A 23,030-nucleotide genomic window follows, 5' to 3' on the forward strand; every position below is an offset into this window, starting at 1 on the left:
CATTATCATGCTTCCTTTTTGGAATTATTTTTTCTGACTGAAGAAAAAATAGAGTTTTTTTAGTGTTCTAAATAAAAAATAGTGTTCTAAATAAAAAATAGTGTTTTTTTAGTTCTTTAGTGTTTTGTTTAGTGTGGTACTGTCAACAAATTCTATTTTAGTTTGTCTGAAAATGTCTTTATTTCACCTTTAATCTTGAAGGATATTTCTCTTGCTGTAGAATTCTAGGTTAGCAATTGTTTTCTTTCAGAATTTTAAAGATATTCTTCTTATCCTTCTGATTTCTGTTGTTTTTATTAATAAATCAACTGTCAATCAGTTGAAACTTTCTTTTCAGGTAATGTACTTTTTCTCCTGGCTGCTTTTAACATTTTCTCTTTGTTTTTTAAAATAATTTTTCTAAGAAGTACCTAAGTGTGGTTTTCTTATGCTGCTGTCATTCATAATGCTTCTGAATCTGTAATTCAACTTCATTAGTTTTAGAAAATTCTTAGTCACTGTCTCTTTAAATATTGCTTATATCCCCTTCCTCTTTCTTGTCCCCCTCTCCTCTCTTTATGGGATTCAAAATGTATATTAGCCCTTCTTATCTGTATTGTTTATTGTTTCTTATCCTCTGCTTCATGGTTTTCATCATTTCATCATTCCAGTATTTTTAATATTTTCCTCTAGTATCTCTTCCAGTTGATTAATCATTTCTTCTGCTGTACAGCATTTGCTTTTAAACCTGTCAGTTGTGTTATTAAATACAGTTGCTATATTTTACAGTTTTGGAATTTTTTTTCTCCTCAAAAATCTGTGTTCTATCTTGAGGTACTCTGTTAGAATTCTCAGTCTTTATCACATTGAATATTGTGCAATAAATATATAATATGCAATAAAGACTGCTCCTCTATTTGGAGCCCTTATGAGTCTCTTTATTGCTTGTGGGTTTTGCTAGTTGTCTTCTCTCTTCATGTGCCTGGTTATTTTTTTTTATATTGTATTTGGAATTTTTCTTGAAAAATAACTTGATACTTAGGAGATAGTATCTTCTAACAATGAGCAATTTTATTTGGTGCCTGAAAGAGTTAGCAGTCTAGGACTACATTAGTCTATTTTCAGTCTTTGATATTTGAAGCTGAGCTGCAGTCCTTACCAGAGTCAGTATACTTCTTGTTCATATTACTGTTAGAGGACTGCTCTTCAGGGTCTCAACCAAAAGTCCATGGGCATTTCCTTGCATCCTTTCCTGTATCTTCCCTGGCATTAGTGGTTTCTGGACTGTAAATTTTTATCTCCTGAGCCCTACAAGGCTATCAGAAGCATCATTCAGCTTCTTAATAGTCTCTTTTGTGGGAATGAACATATTTCTTTGACTATCATTAAATTCTGGGTTAGCTTGTTATTTACTTCTTGTTGCATATAGATTAATTTTATTTAATTATAGTTTTGCTTATAGTCTAATGCTAGTGATATTCTATTTTTTCATTTATTTAAAATAATATGAATCCTTTTTCTTTCTTTTTAAAAGAAATGTTTTGTAAAAGGCAATGAAAAGAGAATCTGTTCAGATTGAAGCAAGGCCAAGGCCTTGATTCTTCCCTACTTCCCTCCCTTTGCCCCTTATTGCTCTTTTTTTTTTTTTTTTTTTTCCTTCCTTGAGATGGAGTCTCATTCTGTCACCCAGGCTGGAGTGCAGTGGCATTATCTCGGCTCACTGCAGCCTCCGCCTCCTGGGTTCAAGCAATTCTCCTGCCTCAGCCTCCTGAGTAGCTGGGACTACAGGCACCCACCACCACGCCTGGCTAATTTTTGTATTTTTAGTAGAGACAGGGTTTCACCATGTTGGCCAGGCTGGTCTTGAACTTCTGACCTCAAGTGATCTGCCCGCCTCGGCCTCCCAAAGTGTTGGGATTACAGGCTGAGCCACAATGTCCAGCCTCCAGCCTCCCTTATTATTCTTGAGTGATCTTACTGAAATTTTAGGACTCTATGAAAGTTTTGAAAAGTTGTCTTAGGAGAGAAACTCATATTAAAAGCTTTTAAACATTTGGGGCATATAGAAAGACATACTAAGAACATAATGAGCACCTTTATCCTCTACTTGAAGAATAAAACATTAGAAAAGTTATAGCTCCTTAAATACATTTCTGTGGTAGAGGAGATAAGACACCCCACCACCCCCAACCATGTTCTAATCCCTGAAGTTTTTGAATGTGGCAAGGGGATATTAAAGTTCCAGATGGAATTACGGTTTCTAATCAGCTGATCTCAGAAGAGGAAGATTATTCTGGATTATGTAGGTTGGCTCTACATAATCACCAGGGTGCCTAAAAGTAGAAGAGGGAGATAGAAAAGTCAGAGAAGGAGGTATGACAACAGAAGCAAGGTCAGTGTGATACTATGTGAGAACTTGACCCACTGTTTCTTGCTTTGAAGATGGAAGAAGAGGTTCATGAGCAAAAGAAGTGTGGTGGCCACCCTTACAGTTGGAAAAGGCAGGACAATTGATTATCCCCTAGGGACTCCAGAGAAGAATGCAGTCCTGCTGGTACCATAATTTTAGCTCAGTGAGACCTATGCTGCGCTTCCTACCCATAAATCCGTAAGAACATAAATCTGTTTCTTTAAGACAAGTTTGTGGTCATTTGTTATAGCAGCAGTAGAAAACTAATACACCTTCCCTGATCAGTGTAGATCTCTCACCCTAGAAATAACCAACATGCTTGTGTTATATTTTGTATGAATGCCTTTATACTTCTATACCATGTATAGATGTATGTATCCCTAAAAGACATGCATTGCTGTGCGTGTTTAAACTTTATAAGAATGGTACCTAATGCTTATTCTGCAACTTTAAAAAAAGTGTTAGTGCTTGCTAACTAATAGCATTGTTTTTTGTGAAATACATGTTGATACATGTAGCTGTACCTTACTCATTTTATTGCTATCAATTCCATTGTAACTTGTAAGCTTATTTTCCTCTTGATGGATGTTTGGATTGTTTGATAAGCAGATATGCAGTTGTTGTTGTTGTTTTTAAAGAAACCAGCATTTTAAAATTAGATTTCCCATTAAAATCTTTATTTCTGGCTTATCCTTAAACAGTTGGTACATTCGTAAACAATTTTCTAGAGTTGTGCTGTGCAGTGCAATAGCCACTAACTACATATGTCTGTTTAAATAAAATGAAATAAGATGTAAAGTTCAGTCCCTCAGTCACACGAGCCTTATATCCGGTGCTCCATACTGCCATGAGGCTGGTGACTACTATATTGGACAGAGCAGACATAGGACATTTCCATCTCTCAGAATGCTGTGTTGGACAGTACCAACCATAGTTGGAGGTATAGGTAGACACCAAAGTCCTCTTATCACATGTGCATCTTTGACCCTTTCTCTAATAGAGGGAACTTGGGACGGGTTTAAATCCCAGCTAGCTCTGTGACCTTGGCCAAATACCAGACCTCTCTTTACATCAGTTTTCTCATCTGCGAAATGGGCCACTTGGCTGTTATCAGCATTACATACGTTAATAGATAAGATATGCTTTCAAAAGTAACTGGCATATTACAAATGTACATAAGTTTTGGTCCCTGTTAGTATTATATAAATTACCTTCCTGATCTTGGTAGATATTTGAGTTTGCTATTCTACCTTTAGTAACAAGTTTAACAACTGAAGTTTTTCTGGGCACTGAATCTTCTCAAGTCAACACCCTTTCACCTTTTCTTACAGGCATATCTTTTAGAAGAGTTGTTTGTTCATACTGCTTCTAGTTCCTCACTTTCCATTTCCTCTTCAGCCCACTCCAGTTTGGCTTCTGCCTCCCTCATTCCACTTAACTGCACTTGCTAATGTCACCATAAACCCATTGAACACTTACAGAGACAGTATCACATAATGGCTACAAATTCAGGTTCTGGAAGCTGCCTGGTTTGCTAGCTGTGTGACTTTGAACAAGTTACTTACCTTCTCTAGACCTTAACTTGTTCAACTATAAAGTGGGGACAAATAAAGAAGCTTTCTTATAGGATTCTTATGAGAAATAAATGAATCAGCAGTTTCCTGTACTTATGACAGTGCTAGGAACATAGTATTTAATAAACATCTCCTGTCATTATCATCATCATTGTATCTATATATATATAGAGAGAGAGATATATAGTTTTTTTTTTTTTTTTTTTTTTTTTTGAGATGGAGTCTCGCTCTTTCACCCAGGCTGGAGTGCAGTGGCGCAATCTCAGCTCACCGCAAGCTCCGCCTCCCGGGTTCACGCCATTCTCCTGCCTCAGCCTCCCGAGTAGCTAGGACTACAGGCGCCCACCACCATGTCCGGCTAATTTTTTATGTTTTTAGTAGAGACGGGGTTTCACCGTGTTGGCCAGGATGGTCTCGATCTCATGACCTCGTGATCCACCTGCCTCGGCCTCCCAAAGTGCTGGGTTTACAGGCATGAGCCACTGCACCTGGCCATCATTTTATATTTTACCAATTTTCTCCTGAAATATTTTCTTCTTTTAGCTTTTGAATTATTATACTTTAGTGATTTTCATTTCAAATGTATGGCTTTTTCTTCTCATTCTTCTATGAGAATTCCTTCTTCTACCCCAAAGTTCCTCATAGCTGGATCACAAGATGCCTGGATTCCAGACCCTCTTTTTCTCTCCCTACATTCTCTCCCTAGGTGTTATCCCCCAATTCTAGGCTCGAGATACACTTAATGTGCTGAGTACTGTCACATTTACATCCCAGCCCAGGTATCTGTTCTGCGTTCAAGACCATAATGTAAAATTTACCATCTTACCATCTTTTTATTTTTTATTTTATTTATTGATTGATTTATTTTTGAGACGGAGTCTCGCTCTGTCGCCCAGGCTGGAGTGTGGTGGTGTGATCTTGGCTCACTGTACCCTCAGCCTCCCAGGTAACTGGGATTACAGGCACACGCCACCATGTCTGGCTAATTTTTTGTATTTTTAGTAGAGATGGGGTTTCACCATGTTGGCCAGGCTGGTCTCGAACTTCTGACCTCAGGTGTTCCACCTGCCTCGGCCTCCGAAAGTGCTAGAATTACAGGCATGAGCCACTGTGCCCAGCCTTACCATCTTTTTTAATATATAGCTTAGAGGCATTAAGTACATTCACATCATTGTGCAACTATCACCACCGTCTATCTCCAGCTTTCTTCATCCTGCAAAACTGAAACTATCTACCCAGTAACTACTAACTCACCTTTCTCTTCTCTCCTTGGCCTCTGGCCACCACCATCTGCTCTCTGTGTATGCATTTGACTACTATAACTACCTCATGTGAATGAAATTGTACCGTGTTTGTGAGCCGTAAGTTTTTAACTTGTTCCCTCTATGTCTGTGGTCCCCAACCATTTTGGCACCAGGGACTGGTTTTGTGGAAGACAATTTTTCCATGGACCGATGGGGGCGAGGGGTGGTTTTGGATGATTCAAGTGCATTACAGTTATTGTGGACTTAGCCCTGAGCTTGTTTTCCTGCAGCTAGATGGTCCCATCTGGGAGTGATGGGGGACGGTGACAGATCATTAGGCATTAGAGTTTCATAAGGAGTGTGCAACCTAGATCCCTCGCATGCAGTTCACAGTAGGGTTCGTTCTCCTATGAGAATCTAATGTCGCTGCTGATCTGACAGGAGGCAGAGCTTAGGTGGTAATGTGAGCTATAGGGAGTGGCTATAAATACAGGTGAAGCTTCTCTTGCCTGCTGCTCACCTCGTGCTGTGCAGCCCAGTTCCTAACAGGCCATGGACCTTTATTGGTCTGAGGCCCTGGGGGTTATGGACCTCTGCTCTACATCGTATTTCCCTCAGTTTCAATTTTTTCTTCACATAGCAGCTAGTTGTGGTCGTCTCAAAGTTACTTTGTTCAAATCTCTCCATTGGCTTTGCATTGCATTTTATGATTACTCAAAAATCTTTGACATGCCCATAAATCCTGGATGACTTGTGCTTTGCCCTCCTCCCTACCCACCGACAGCATCACTTCTCATCATTTTGTCCTGTTCAGTATGCTTCATTTTCAGCTTGATTTTCAGTTCCACTTAAGCAAGCACCAATCTCTTTTTTTTTTGCCTTAGGAAGCTGGTGTCTTATAGACTGTGGATTTTTAACATCTATAACAAAATCTTGAAAATGGTAGCTGTGCATTAAAAATGTTTGAATAAATGGACTCACTGTATATTTTACTGAAAAAAAAATGGGGCTACCTAGCAGTGATTTTTCTCATCCTGCCTTTTTTCACCTTAATTCTTTGTAACATACCTTGTGAAAGATCTCACATTTTCTTTCCTTTACCGTATATTTTTGTTCTTCTCCACTTACTCTTCCCCTACTTCTTTCTCTTTTCTTTCTTCCTTCTCTTCCCCAAATAAATAAAAAATATTTATTAAATTCTTGTTTGTCTGTTAGGATGCATTTGGCTGCAAATGATAGGAAATTCTGACTCAGAGTGATTTAAACCATAAGGAGATTTTAATATCTCACAAAACCATTAAGTCATGATTTCAGGCAACTTCTAGTTACATTACTTTAGCCGCAATACCTCATTGATGTCACTAAGATTCCAGATTATTTTCCTCTCTGTATCTGTTATCCTTAGCATCAACTTCATCCTGTGAACAAGTCTTTCTCATGGATACAAAATAGTTACCACAGGCAGCAGGGCCATGTGATTCCTGAGAAAGTAAGCCTCCCACTTCATCTCCCTCTCCTCCTCACCCTCCTCCTCTCCCTCTCATTCTCTTTTATGGTAATAAAAGCTTCCCCAGTAGTCTTTATCTCATTATCATTGGCCAGAATTGGTTCATAGCCTGTTTCTGAACCAATCACAGGCAAAAGAAGTAAGACTATCTTTGGATCAGTCTGACCCATTGTCTTTTGTGGCACATAGTTACATTAGGTAAAAGTAGATAAACCTGGACAAAATCAGCATTCTATAAAGAATCAGGAAGAATGGATATTGGGTGGTTAACCCACCCAGTAGCATCTGATGCTAAGCTCTTTAACAACAAATAACTTGTCACTGCCTCGTGAAGGTGAGAGGTGAAGCCAGCTGGACTTCCTGGGTGGAGGGGGGACTTGGAGAACTTTTCTGTTTAGCTAAAGGATTGTAAATGCACCAATCAGCAGTCTGTGTCTAGCTACGGGATTGTAAATGCACCAATCAGCACTCTGTGAAAACGCACCAATCAGCCCTCTGTGTCTAGCTACGGGATTGTAAATGCACCAATCAGCACTCTGTGAAAACGCACCAATCAGCGCTCTGTGTCTAGCTAAAGGATTGTAAACGCACCAATCAGCACCCTGTAAAATGGACCAATCAGTAGGATGTGGGTGGGGACAAATAATAAAAGCTGGCCACCCCAGCCAGCAGCGGCAACCCCCTTGGGTCCCTCTCCACACTGTGGAAGCTTTGTTCTTTCGTTCTTCACAATAAATCTTGCTGCTGCTCACTCTTTGGGTCTGTATTACCTTTATGAGCTGTAACACTCACTGTGAGGGTCTGCGGCTTCATTCCTGAAGTCAGTGAGACCATGAACCCACCAGGAGGAACAAACAACTCCAGACACACCACCTTTAAGAGCTGTAACACTCACTGCAAAGGTCTGCGGCTTCACTCCTGAAGTCAGCAAGACCACGAACCCTCCGGAAGGAAGAAACTCCAGACACATCTGAACATCTGAAGGAACAAACTCTAGACACACCATCTTTAAGAACTGTAACACTCACCTCGAGGGTCCGCGGCTTCATTCTTGAAGTCAGCGAGACCAAGAACCCACCAGAAGGAACCAATTCCGGGCACAGAGGGGTGTCTCCTTTCTAAGGTCTGCTCCTCCTTGTGTGCCCTCTTGCTTCTGTGCTCATCTCGTTTTGATTCTTTATGTTTCCGGAATGTGAGCATAGTACTGTATTGATACTCAGCACTGTGTACATCAGAATGTGAGCATAGTACTGTATTGATACTCAGCACTGTGTACATTTAATAAATTTCCTTAGAAATTTCCCTTGTTTAATAGCTTCAGATGTCACTTATGTACAGTGGATTCCTGTGTCTGCAATTTGCATCTTGGTCTCTAGTCTTCATTTCTCTACTTCTTCACTGGATATTTCTATGTAAATACTGTTATATCAAGCTCATTTTCTCCTGAAATCAATTACTTGGCTGTTTTTGACACATTATTTTCACCTTCCATCCAGTTAACTCCAGGTCAGATTGGTTATTGTTTCACCCGGAACGTGAATTTGTACCTTCTATTATTTTTATTTCATTCTCTTCACTTAGATTGTGACTGCCTTAAAGGCAAGGGCTTGGTAGAGTTTTTTTCTTGGTATCTCCATCACTAGTCATAGTACTTAGCACATTATAGATGTGTATATGTACTTAGTACTATGTGCTAAGTACTAAGAATGAAAAAGAGGCCTACTACACGTGATAATCTCAAGAAGGGTGGCAAAAACGAGATGGAAAAGAGATGAAGAATTGATAATTTTTTTGACTCAGACCAATTCTTAAGAAATGGATAAAAAGTTTATTAACTTTCATGTGGAGTTGAATGTGAAATAGGGGCTATCATTAACATAAATAGAGTAGTAGGGAAGATGTGTTTGGGTTTTAGACATAAGTTTGAGGTGCAGGTGGGACAGTAAATAGTGTCTAGTAGTTTAATTGGGATACAGGACTAAAATCCATTCTCCTTTACACATTTCAGGGAATTTGGTAAGTAGCAAGCTATGCTTGGGAGATTTACATGTGTTACCATATTTAATCTCCAAAGTGTATGTTAATAGTATCACTTTTCAGATGAGTAAATGAACTTCAGAGAGATTGAGTGATGTCATGAAGCTGTTGATTTGAGGCGAGTGGCTTGATGTAATTGTTCTGAGTGAATTGAAGTAAGGTGGAATTGGGGATAAGGAGGCCTGTTAAATATCTACTCCTTTAACTCAGAAAGGAGGTGATGTGGACAAGAGGTGACAACAGGTCGGAGAACAGGGATTTGATAACTGAATAGATAGATGGAATAAAGGAGAAAAAGAAAATGATGTCCAGGTTGGGTAAATGGTGAACCACAGAGTTCGGCAAGTTTTGAGGATCTAACAACCAGGTGACTGGATTGACAGGAGATAGGACAAAGGTTTAGAATTTCTAAGCATGGAAGCAGATCCCTGTGGACTCTTCTGTTACTTTCACTCCAACTGCTTTGCTAATCCAGAGTTTTAAGGCTGAGGAAAAGATCTCTGAGAGCTGTTGCAGGTGTTAATTTTCTATCATGCAATGGATGGCCATCATTTTAACCTCTTATTCACAAGATATTTTTGACTTTATTTAATTTTTTTTCTTTTCCCAGATTTCATTTTGGTGATAAGTCTTACGAAATAATTTTGTCTAAATTGTCCTACATATAACTTTCAGAATAGGTCTCTTCTGAGAAATAACAGTTACTAAGAACATTGCTAAGTTTCTGTTAACATCATCAATCTAAATTCTTTGCTTTTAGCTCAATTTAAAGAAAGAAATCAAACATTAAAATACAAGTTAACTGTAGCTATGGCTAATACATTTTGGAAAATTAGGTTACTGGGATTAAATAGTTTTGATGTTTGTAGTTCTTTATAGGTCTGTTTCATATCTGAATCACTTAAATTCAAACAGATATGTAATGGCCGAGTTGACATGGAGGTGTTTTCATTCTTAGAATTAGGTGTATATGTATGTTTTCATCTTGAGATTGTAATAATAGGAATGAAGACAAAAGTTATCCATGGAGTCACCATGCTAGACTTGCAAGTCCAGAGGTGTGTAATATGGGAAAATTTGGCATTGTAGTAGTCCATGCTTTACCTGCTTTGTAGTCTTAAAAATATACTCATATATTCGGATAACTGTCTTCTGGCAATTGATCTTTTCTCCAGATGTTTATACAGGACAAATTTTGTAGGTGCTTAATTACAAATATTGTATTAGTAATACGTGATACAGATTATTTCTGTATGGTCTTTTATACAATAATTGTCATTTAGAAGTATTTAGCTCTTTAAAGGTATAAAAAATCAATTTAATATTGCTAGCAAAGCTCATCAAACATGTAGGAGATATTAATGTCTGTTTTTTTTTCAGTAGAGAATCTAAATTGATTTATGCGTGTTTTTATGAGCTAATTGGAAATTAATTTTTCCCACTACCTTTACATTCTGGGATTAGTCTAAGTCTTATAATCACTGATATTTCTCTGCTTTTCTATAGTCCGTTGTGCTTTTTCTTTTGGCTTGAAAGCACTCAAAGTGTATAATGTGTTAAATCGTAGTTTTTATACACAATTTAAATTTTTCACCTCTACTTTTTTAGTTTTATATAAAGATCATAGATAAGTGAATGATACAAATAAAACTTGAAACTTTAGATAGTCTTTTGTAAGGTCTGTCATCCTTTGTATTGTTCGTAGAATATATAACAACAGCTTTAAGTGAAAGGCTTCTGACAGCTTATGTCTCTGTTCATTGCCAGATCAGTTAGATGAGCACTGACAAGAGCAGGGAGGAGGATGAATCAGTGTGTGTGTGAGTGTGTGGTGTGTGTGTGTATACACATGTATTAATGATAAGCAAAAATAGTCTATTAGCTCATGTAGCTAGGGGAGGGGATGTTCCTTCATTACATTATCCATTTATGGCTATAATGAAGCTACCTAAGACAATTGTAAATGATAGCAATTTGTAAAAGAGTTGATAGTCACATTTCTTTCCTCTCTGTGGAACCAATTTAGCATTGTGGTTGAGGATGTTTTCTGGAATCTGACTGCCTGGGTTTGAAGTTGAGGCTTGCTTTCTAGCCATGTTACTTTGAATTCTTTAAGTCTCTGTTTTCTCATATAAAATGGGAATAATAATACATTGTTGTGAGGTCATTATTACTAAAAAAATTGCCATTTTAAGGACAATCAGGATTCTGGGAAGATGGCAGAGTAGGAAGCACCAGGAACTTTCTCTCTAAAACCAGTTACACTGGCAGAATCTGTCCTGTGTAACATATATTTTGGAACGCTGGAGTCTGTTGAAGGCTTGTAAGTTCCAGGGGAGGATTTGGAAGTAAGTTGCAGTTAGTTTCAGTCAATTTCACTCTTAGCACATTAGTTCCTCCAGATATTGGGAATCTGTGCTCTGATCACTGATTGTTACTTCTGATCAAAGAGGTATAGGCAGCCAGGCACGTTGGCTCATGCCTGCAATCCCAGCACTTTGGGAGGCCAGGGCTAGAGGGTCAGTTGAGTTCAGGAGTTCTAGATCAGCCTGGGCAACACGGCGAAAGCCTGTCTCTACAGAAAATGTGGAAACTTAGCTGGGCATGGTTGCACATACCTGTAGTCCCAGCTACTTGGGAGACTGAGGTGGGAGGATCACCTGAGCCCAGGAGGTCAAGGCTGCAGTGAGCCGTGATTGCACCGCTGCACTCCACCCTGAGTGACAGAGTGAGACCCTGTCTCAATAACAACAGTAGAAAGAGAGATATAGGCAAGGAGATGGGTAGTTATCATTGTTCCTCCTCCCATTGTTGCAAACCCCTTTCCCTCCACCTAGAGTCACTTCTGGCAGATTTTAAAAGCTGCCACCTCTATCCTTTTTTAGAAAAGGGCATTCAAGTCTAGGATATTCAAAAACAACTGCATATATGGGAAGTATTGGTGACTGCTCCTGCCCAGGGAAAGGTAAAGGCTCAGAAAAGACCTGAAAAGACTAAGTTTACACCTCAGGCTCATCCTTGGTACAAAGACAGTCTCTAGCAAAAACCTACACACAGACATGCAATAACAAAAAGTGGCAAACCCCAGGGAAGAAGAAGAAGCTGATTTCTAGAGTTACTACATTATTAGATCCAAATGTCCAGTTTTCAGCAAAAATCACAAGACATACAAAGAAACAGGAAAATGTGGCCCATTCAAAAAATAAATAAATTAACACATATTCCTTGAAAAAGACCTGATGGCACGTCAACTAGATAAAGACTTTTAAACAATAGCTATCTTAAACATGCTTAAAAAATTAAAGGAAGATGTGGAGAAAGTAAAAACAAGCCAAAAACAACAAAAAAGATCTAGAAACAAAATGGAAATGTCAATTAAGAGATAGAAAACCTAAAACCCTAAAGGACAATGGAAATGGTATCAAGTATGAGGAACAGAAAGAGAAAGGGTTGAAGAAAAGTGAACAAGGTTTAAGCGGCCTGTGTGACTCCATCAAGAGGACCAACATATGCATTGTGGGAGTTCCAGAAGGAGAAGAAGCAGAGAGAGCATATTTGAAGAACTGATGCCTGAAATCTTCCCAAATTAAATCAAGAGACAAAGAAGGAGATTATATATTAGTACAAAATTCACAACAACAAGAAGATAAAACAATGATAAACATTTATGTACCTAATGACAGACCATCAAAATGCATGAAAGGAAAAAACTGATAGGGAGAGACAGACAGTTCTGTGATAATGAAGTTGGAGACTTATACCCCCTCTCAATGATGGATAGAAGATAAGTAAGGAAACAGAGGACTTAATAAACTAACTAGATCTAACAGATACATTTAAGAATATTCTACCCAACAAAAGTGTACACATTCTTCTCAAGTACACATGGGACATTTTCCAGGATAGGCAATATGTTAGACCACAGATTGAGTCTCAATAGATTTTTAAAGATAGATATCATACAAAGTGTATTCTCCAGCCACAATAGGGTAAAGTTAGAAATGAGAGACAAAAGTAAAACTGGACAATTCACAAAATTGTGGAAATTAAACAACACACTCTTTAAACTTCTATTGGTTCAAAGAAGAAATTACAGGATAAATTAGAAAATACCTAGAGACAAATGAAAATGAAAACATAACATACCAAAACTTATGGGACACAGCAAAAGCAGTAGTAAGGGGGAAGTTTATAGCTATAAACACCTACCTTAAAAAACAAGAAAGATCTTAAACCAACAACCTAAGGAGCTAGAAAAAGAAGAACAAACTAAACCCAAAGCTGGCAAAAGGAAGGAAATAAAAGAGTAGGGGGCAGAGATACACAAAATAGAATAAAATATATAGCGAAAATAATAAACCCAAGAGTTTGGTTCTTTGAAAAGATAATAAAATTGGCAAACCTTTAGCTAGGTGGACTAAGAAAAAAAAAGCAGACTTAAGTTGATAAAATTAGAAAAGAAAGTAGGGATATTACTACTGATTCTACAGAAACAAAAAGTAGTACTTTTATTTATAAGAGTACTATGAACATAGTTGTATGCCAATAAATCAGATAACCTAGATGAACTGGACCAATTCCTACAAACAAAACCTACAAAGATTAAATCATGAAGAAATAGAAAATCTGACTAGACATACAACTGAGGAGATTGAATCAGTAATCAAAAAGCTCTTGATTTAAAAAAAAAAGACCAGGACCTGATGGCTTTGCTGGTTAATTCTACCAAACAATTTAAGAACTGATACCACTCCCTCTAAAACTTTTAAAAAAAATTGAAGTGGAGGAAACACTTCCTAACTCATTCTGTATGAGGCCAGCGTTACCCCGGTACCAAAGCCAGACAAACACTATAAGAAAAACTACAGACCAATATCTCTTGTGATCTTTGTGCAAAAATTATTCAGAAAATACTAGCACCCCAAATTCAATAGCGTATTAATGGGATTATATTCCATGACCAAGTTATTTTATTTATTTACCATGTTTATTATTACCTTTTATTCCTGAAATGCAAGCGTGATTCAACATGTGAAAATAAATTGTTGTAATACACCACATTAACAGAATGAAGAGAAAAAGACATGTTCATCTCAATTGACGCAGAAAAAATCCTGACAAAATTCATCACCTTTTCATCATAAAAACAAAGATGGAAACAAATTATAAATGAGAGGAAACTACCTCAACATGATATGAGCTATACCTGAAAAACTCACAGTCAACATTATACTCAATGGTGAAAGACTGAGCACTTTTCCTCTAGTACCAGGAGCAAAGCAAGGATGCCAGCTTTTACCACTTCTGTGCATTATAGTACTGGAAGGTCTAGTCAGAGCAATTAAGCAAGTAAAATATTTAAAAAGCAGATTATATAATCTTATATATAGAAAACCTTAAAGATTACACACACACAAACAAGTAATAAATGAATTGAGCAAAGTAGCAGGATAAAAGTGAGTATACAAAAATCAGTTGCATTTCCGTACACTAACAGAAAACAGTGTGAAAAGATTATGAAGAAATTCTATTTATAATAGCATCAAAAAGAATAAAACAGGCTGGGTGTGGTGGCTAATGCCTGTAATCCCAGCACTTTGGAAGGCCGAGGTGGGTGGATCACCTGAGATCTGGAATTCGAGACCAGCCTGGCCAACATAGTGAAACCCTGTCTCTACTAAAAATACAAAAAATCAGCTGGGCGTGGTGGCAGGCGCCTGTAATTCCAGCTACTCAGGAGGCTGAGGCAGGAGAATTGCTTGAACTTGGGAGGCAGAGATTGCAGTGAGCCGAGATCATGCCATTGCACTCCAGCCTGGGCAACAAAAGCGAAACTCCACTTAATAAAAATAAAAATAAATAAATAAATAAATAAAATAAAATACTTAGGAATTAACCAAGAGGTAAAAGTCTTGTTCAGTGAAAACTGTAACACATTACTGAAAGAAACTGAAGACATAAATCGATGGAAACATATCCTATGTTCATGAATTGGAAGATTTAATTTGGTTAAAATGTCAACAGGACCCAAAGTGATTACAGATTCAGTGCAACAATTATCAAAATCCAAATGGCTTTTTTTTTTTTTTTGCATAAAAAGAAAAAACCCATCCTGAAATTCATATAGAATGTCTGGGGACTCCACATATTCACAACAGTCTTGAAAAAGGAGAACAAAACTATAGGACTCACACTTCCCAATTTCAAAATTTATTACAAAGCTACAGTAATCAAAATAATATGGTACTGGCATAAAGTCGGAAATGTAGACCAATGGAGTAGAATAGAGAGCCTAGAAATGAACTCTTGGATATATGGTCAAATGATTTTTTTATAAGGATGCTAAGGCCATTTAATGGGGAAAGGACAGCCCTTTCAACAAATGGTACTGATAAAAAGAGTGAAGTTGGGCCCTACCTAACACCATATACAAAAATTACCTTAAAATGGGTTAAAGATGTAGATGTGAAACCTAAGACAATAAAACTCTAGCCAGGTGTAGTGGCTCATGCTTGTAATCCCAGCACTTTGGGAGGCTGAGGAGGGAGGATCGCTTGAGCCCAGGTGTTTGAAACCAGCCTGGGCAAGGTGGTGAGACCTTGTCTCTACAAAAAAAATTAAAAAAAAAAGGGCTCTGTGTGGTAGTATACACCTGTAGTCCCAGCTACTCAGGAGGCTGGGTCGGGAGGATCACTTGAGCACAGGAATTCAGTGCAGCAGTGAGCTATGATTGTGCCATTGCCTTCCAGCCTGGGCAACAAAGCAAGACCCCATCTCTTAAAAATAAAAATTAAAAAAAAAAATGAAACTCTTAGAAGATAACATAGGGCAAAAGTTTTGATTTCTTGGATATGGCACAGGCAATAAAAGAAAAACATAGACAAATTCAACTTCATGAAAATTTTAAGTTTTCTTGGATCAAAAGACAGTATCAACACAGTAAAAAGGCAACTAACAGAATGGGAGAAAATATTTCCAAATCACATATCTGATAAGGGATTAATAACCAGAATAAATAGAGAGCTCCTGGAACTCAACAACTAGAAAACAACTTGATTCAGAAATTGGCAAAGGACTTGAATAAACATTCCTCCAAAGAAGATATACAAATGGCTAAGAAGTACATACAAAGGTACTCAACACCACTAACTGTTAGGAAAATACAAATCGAAACTACAGTGAGGTACACCTCACACTCATTAGAATGGCTACTATAAAAAACAAAAGCAAAATGACAGTTGTTGGCAAGAATGTGGAGAAATTGGAACTCTTGTGCACTGTTGGTGGCGATGTTAAATAATACAGCCACTGTGGAAACAGCACAGCAGTGTCTTAAAAATAAAATTACTGTATTATTCAGCGATTCCACTTCCGGGTATATACCCAAAAGAATTCAAAGGAGGCCTTCAAAGAGGGATATAAATCCCTGTTTGCATATATCATGCAAACATATAAATACTGCATGATAATAGTAGTATTATTCACAATAGCTAAAACATGGAAGCATCCTAAGTGCCCATTGAAGGATGAATTGATGAGCAAATGTGTAAGGAACATTAGTAAGCCTTAAAAAGGCAGGAAATTCTGACGTATGATACAAGCTGGATGAATCAGGACATTTTGCCTAAATGAAATAAGCCAGTCACAAAAAGAAAAATACTGTATATTTCCACTTACATGAAGTACTTAGAGTAATTAAGATCATAGAGACAGAAAGTGGAATGATAGTTGCTAGGACCTAGGGGCATGGGGAAGGGGGAGTTAGTGTGTAGTGGTTATGGTTTCTTTACACAAGGTGAAAAGTGTTCTGGAGATGGATGGTGGTGATGGTTGTACACATGATAAAGGTATTTAATACCTTTGAACTGTACACTTAAAAATGGTTAAGAAGGTAAATTTTATGTTAATCATATTTTACCACAATTAAAAAATGGAAAAAAAGTGACAATGTGTGTAATAAGCTATGTAAACTATATAACTATGATATTTTTTCTTTATGAAACTCCTGTAAAATTGTTCTCATGGCCTTATAAGTTAAAAACAGTACTGTGGGCAGTCAGTGAGCTAAGTATAATAAGAAATTATCTCATCTTCCTCTTTTCTCTTTCTCTTCTATATATACATGTATATCTTTATGTAGCTTTTTATCTGTCTATATGCAGATATGTAAATGTATATATTATATATGTGTTCACATTTATGCTATTTATTTTTATATATTTACATGTGCATACATATATGTATAGAAAGACCATATATAAATACCCTATTATACATACTTAGAGACATGTGAAATAGATATTTTATATAAATAATTGCAGAGCACATGTGATGCTGACTTCAACATGTATCTTAAATGCCTAGTATCTTGACATACAGAAAATTCGGGATAAATGTTATCATCATCTTATAGAAATCGTATTCCTGGTCTTCCTGCCAGGAAGTCCCACTGATTGAATATTTGCTTGCAGAGAAATGGGCCTTTTGGTGTTCTGGAAAGTTAGAGGCAATGGTGTTTTTCCAACTATTGGGAAATGACATGGTTTCCTCCCCTCAAATAACACTGAATTTGGTTCAAGAATTAGGAGAACTTAGGGCTTATAAATTTATTAGAGTAATTTTTTTTAAAGAATGGTGTGAAATTCTCAAATAGGAAAGGTTAATATTAACATTGCTACAAGACTTAAGTTTGATGACCCTAAATGACCCTGCCTTGTGAGATTCGCTGGCTGCTGATGCTCCCATTCATTCACCCCCATCCACTGTGACATATACTGATGTTTTCTCACTCTGTGTGGTTATTTCACTTTTGGTAGGATGTTACATATTTACCTAATTACAGTGAGACCTTAATCCACTTCTATCTTGTGTGTAATTGGGGATGGGGTGGTGAGTGGGAGGAGACAGGGAGAAAGGGGCAGGTTTCTTCTTGCCAGTTTTTAATTCATGAGAAACACTCTACCTGTATCTGGGACTACTATTAGGCAGCCAAGGTGAGTTTATCACTTCCTGTTTACACTCGTGCTAATTTGTATATTGAAAATAGCAAAATTTATAGTTTTGATATTTATCTGACTCAAGTTACTGACAGTCAGTTCTTTAGTAGTCTTCTTCCCTCCAATCTTGATCCCTTCCCATGTGTACTGCTTGTTGCATGATTTTTCTGAAAGTCTGATCAGGTCTTGTTAATTTTATTGTGTTTAACACTGTCAAATATCTATGTAATTCAACTGAAATTTTGTCAATTTTATATATCTTTGGTATTTGCCAAATTTGGCTCTTCTCTCACTATAATTTTTTTTCTACAGAATTTTAGGAATCCCTAATTTTGTATTTAGATAGTGGTAGTTCCGTTTAACTGGATGGTTGATTCTTGTTTGTTTTTTGGGCAATAGGTACACAGAATCGAGTTGAAAATACTGCTCGATACATGGCATATTATCATTGTCAGTCTGTACAAGGCCCTACTTTGTTCTTCATTTTTCATTCCTTCATCTCTGTCTTAGTCTGTTTGGGCTACATCCACATAGAGTGGGTGGCTTAAACAGCACACATTTAACTTCTTCCAGTTCTGGAAGTTGTAAAATCCAAGATCAAGATTCCTGGTGAGGGCTATCTTCCTGGCTTCCTTTCTTCCTGGCTGTCTTCTCATTGTGTCCTCACATGTTGGAGAGAGAGAGAGAGAGGGAGAACAAGCAAGCTCTCTGGTTTCTCTTCTTATAATGGCATTGATCTCATCTTGAAGACCCCACCTTCATGAACTCATCTAAACTTAATTACCTCCCCAAGGCCCATATCCAAATACCATCACATTGTGGGTTAGTGCTTCATCATAATGAAATTTGGGGGGAGACAGTTCAGTCCAGAGCACTGTCGTCTTCTCCCATTATATTAGGCCCTCATTCTCATTTGTTCAGTGTATGTTCTTCCAGCCCACTTTCCAACCCAGATATCTTTATTTCCATGCTTGTGTCCATGAAAATATAGTTTTGAGTGTGGCTTTAAATTTTTATATAAAGAATTCTGTAGTGTAAATCTCATTCCTTTAAATAAAATTTTTCTACTCACATATGTGCACATTCAGTTAGTGACTTTTGACCATGTATTCTCTTTAAATGTGTCTTTAAGTGCATATACCACAGGTTACCTATTTCCCGTGCTTGTCTCTGCAAAGATGGTACTTTTTACAGCTATATGAAACCTTTCCTGTGGTGTATAATCAGCAGAGGCATTGGCTGTCATAGGAAATACACGTGCTGTGCTTAATCACTGTGGCAGACTGGTCCCTAACATGTTTGTACCAGTTTGTACTCTTAGTAGCAAGGCCTGTGGAATGGTAACCATTCCTCCATATCCTTACCAATGTAAATGAGAACCATTAAGTAATGTTAAATATTAGTGTTAAAGGATCCTGGAAATAATTGATAGAGTGCAAGAGTGAGAAGGTATATTAATTTCTTTAAATAGAAAAGTTTGTGGTCAGATATTTTTGTTTATAAACTCAGGCATTTGTTTATAACCTCAAACATTGTGTTGCTAATGGTGCAATAAAGACTCTCCATGTGAGAGGCAGAGTTGTAATGATTTTAGATCTCATCTTATTTTTTCAACAACTAGCATTCATAAAATATTTACAATTAGTATTGTTGATGGGGTAGAAAGTAACTTTCATTTGGTGGCTATGTTACTAAAAAGATAGAAATGTTAGAAAGTCGATTAAGGAGACAAAGACATTTTTAGGATGTCTTATTAGCACATCACTCTTGAGTACTTATTTATAGTAACACTTGGAGTATAACATGAACACTTCAGAAATGTTCAGGTGCATTCACATGCCTGAATGTAATAGTACTTTTAAGAAAAATATGTTTCAGGCCAAGTAGAAATAAATTAGGCAGATCTATGAAATAGCAGGAAATACTAACCATTTGAGTGCAAAAGTATTCATGTACATTAATTTCTGTTTTTAGGGTTGCCCATATCTTCTAGCCTGAGTGTTAAGGAGAAAAGAATGATTATAAATGATCAATGTCAAAATATGATTCTTGAAGATCCAATAAGTTTAATTTTTTTTTTCTTAATAGAGTTGTTATTAAGGCAAATGACTTTGGGAAGATAATTTAAGAAAGACTGATTGGTAAGTAATTTAATGGAAAACCTCTACATTCTAGTTCTGATAATGTACTGTAATTTTGTAACTGAAACAGACAGGAAAAGACCAAGTGTTTCTTTCAGCCTCCAAGACAAATATTTTTTTAAGCTCTGCTGTTTCTCCAAACAAGGTAAAGATGAATTTGAAGTATAAACCTGGCTTGAATTTCATGAGATAATGCAGAGGAGAGGTATTCATTGCTAGGTTTACAAGAAGCCTTGCAACTTCTTGGAGCTTGGCATCTGGAGCTGCCAGGAAACTTGAAAGTAATTCCTGTTGAATCTGTCTTGTTCAGTGCCGTATCTCAGAGATTATAACAGTGCCAAGCACAGGAACTTCCCCCAAATTGCCAGGAAATTCCCACAAATCTAGAATTAATAGTTCTAATAATCTTTTGAATAAACTTACATCATTAACTAAAAAGTTACCTAGTATATTTCATTTGTCAGAATGATCAAAAAAGCAGTATGTGTTAATATGGCAAGGGACCTTAAAATGTAGCATGACTAGCTAGAATGTGCTCTTTCAGGTTTTACTTCATTTAAAAGAAAGTGTTGTTTAATTTGCTCTGATGCATTGTAATCTTGTGTAAGACTATTGGGCATGATAAATGATAAATGCCACCAGGAGTGCACCTGTAGCCAAAACTTATTAGCCTGCTCTAGCAAGGGAGAGCTCACGCCAGATGAAGTGTGAGGTATCTCGGTAAGAAAAGAGCAAGTTCTTTATAGGGATTTGGCTTGGGCTGAATGATTCTAAGGAAAGACTAGGGGAAGTAGAACAGATCTGGATTGGATATTGTCATGAAGTGAGGTCAGTTTGGGAATTAGGTGCTTCATTATTCCGTTTGGGAGGAGTGAAGCAGGGCTGGGTTCTCTTGGTACTGGCCATGCTACCAATCTGTTAGGGAAATAATAATATGATTATCAGTGGGGTTCATTTCACTTTCTCATTCCCTCCTTTTGGCCAGATTCAGGGTATTCAGATGATTGTTCAATGAAATACAGATCTTTACCATTGTTAGGAGATAGGAGATTATTAAGACAACCTCATCTGTTGTTGGACTGAAGTCAGTTCTTTATGTATACCTTTTGTTATTGTTTTAAGGTTAGCTGTTGAGTCATCTGAATGAAAAATGGCTGTACACATTTAAGGTTCTGGAGGTCACATTTGAGTAATTTAACACTGACAAATGCTGAGAGATTATTAACAGAGTTTGTATTCTACTTCTAACCCAAGAGTCATGGTCCCTAAATATGGTTTTGGTGTTGACAGAAATTTTCCTAAGTATGACATCATAGGGGTATCTGTCCTGTTTACTATTTTTAGTTTACTATTTAAAGAGTTGCTTAGTAGTTAAATGTAATTGCCCAGGAACTAGAGTAAGCTGAGTTGCACCCAAAAGAAAGTGGCTACAATCTCAACCATTGGTTTGATTGCATATTTTAGTTAAATCATGAGCAAATTGTAGCCTGACAATAGACTCATACACACAGTGACTAGGGATGCACAAAGCAATATTATGGGTAAGGTCTTATAGGTATCGTTGTTGGAGTTAACAAGTGCCTGTTAACAATTCAGAAATTTAAACCAAAGGAAAGACAATAGCTTGGACACAAAATAAGAGCATACAAATTAAAGCATGATAATTTATGGTTCTGGCCATCTAGATCTTTGTTCCATGGGTCCTGAGTAGAAGCTGTCTCTTTCGTTCCTCTTGATCCGGAAGTCTTGGGTAGAAGCTATATCTGTCTCTAAGATCATCTTCTTCTGGAAGATTCTTAAGAATCTTTAGTTTGAGGTCTCTGGCTGGGACAGACCTTCAGTAATTTGAGGATCTGTTGCAATGCTATAATTCAGAGCCAAGGTGTTTTACTGCTGCATTAGTTGTTAGCAGAATCTGGCAAAGTCATTGGAGTGTGTTCAAGTGCAGTCTTTGCCTAATGATGCTTCAAAAATAGCCAGACACCTAATCTACGACCATGTACAGCTGATAGTTGTTTCCATCAATGATAAGATTCAGCAGCCCTGGAAAGTTATTATCTTAACTAGAATTAATAGAATGGAAAAGACTGGATCATCTATTGGCATACAATACACAGATTCAGTCAGTAATTATGCAGGTGTAATTATGAATAGTAATTATGAATAGTGAGGAATTTGACAAATCTACATGGCCCTTTAGTTTCTGTCATCAAGTGTACCTTGATTGTCCATGATTAATAAGGATATTGAAATCTAGAAACAAAAATCAATTTGAAGTAGTTATTGTACCAGTTTTTGTATATGAGCATGAGTTTGCCTTTTTTCAATTTAAAGTACATAACCATTGAAGATATATTCATTAATATTTTATTTGCATATAATTGATTTAGGGAGGCCAAATTTCTGTTGTGATTTACCAAATAAATTAATTTAGCAATAAGAATTTTTATAATTTTGAATTAAATAACATTGTAGGAATGTTGACCAAATCTAAGTATTTCTATTATCCTTCCTTTTTTAAGGTAAAGGAGCAAATCTTTGTGTTACCTCCTGGCCATTCCAGAAAATTTAAAGATGTTTTAAGCGTAAAATACGTTTTATTAGCTTTGTTATTCTGAATTTGGGACCTAAGTCTAGAAGAGTTTTAAATGATACAGTTGTTAACCTGAGTCATGATATCCAAGGTAAGAAATAGTTCTAGGCAGTTTTTGAAAATAAAGCAAGAACAGCCAGGTGCGGTGGCTCATGCCTGTAATCCTGGAACTTTGGGAGGCCGAGGCAGGTGGATCACCTGAGGTCAGGAGTTCGAGACCAGCCTGGACAACATGGTTAAACCCTGTCTCTACTGCAAATACAAAAATTAGCTGGGTGTGGTGGTGGGTGCCTGTAGTCCCACCTACTCGGGAGGCGGAGGCAGGAGAATCGCTTGAACCCGGGAGGTGGAGGTTACAGTGAGCTGAGATTGTGCCACTGCACTCCAGCCTGGGTGACAGAGCCAGACTTTGTCTCAAACAAAAATAAAAAGAAAGAAAATAATGCAAGAACAATAATTGTTAGGACCTTTAATTGTTTTAAATAATGAAATTTTATTAAAAATGATTTAAAATATGGCTAAGGCCCAAGAAAATATATTTAAGAGCCA

At 37.1% G+C, this 23,030-nt stretch overlaps 1 protein-coding gene across 7 annotated transcripts in view; it reads left to right on the forward strand.

Annotated features, from left to right (window-relative positions):
* CDK8 (cyclin dependent kinase 8) overlaps window positions 1-23,030 on the forward strand; it is a 153,805-nt gene that overhangs the window by 51,237 nt on the left and 79,538 nt on the right. For 2 of the 7 annotated variants that reach the window (XM_054528833.2, XM_054528834.1), the window contains exon 2: window positions 19,836-19,888. The exons of the other annotated variants lie outside the window; for them this stretch is intronic. The gene's annotated coding sequence lies outside the window, so the exon portion shown is untranslated. The remainder of the gene's footprint in view (window positions 1-19,835; window positions 19,889-23,030) is intronic. 7 annotated transcript variants of the gene reach the window in all.

This window comes from Pongo abelii, chromosome 14 (genome assembly GCF_028885655.2).
Source record: "Pongo abelii isolate AG06213 chromosome 14, NHGRI_mPonAbe1-v2.0_pri, whole genome shotgun sequence".
Lineage (NCBI taxonomy): Eukaryota > Metazoa > Chordata > Mammalia > Primates > Hominidae > Pongo > Pongo abelii.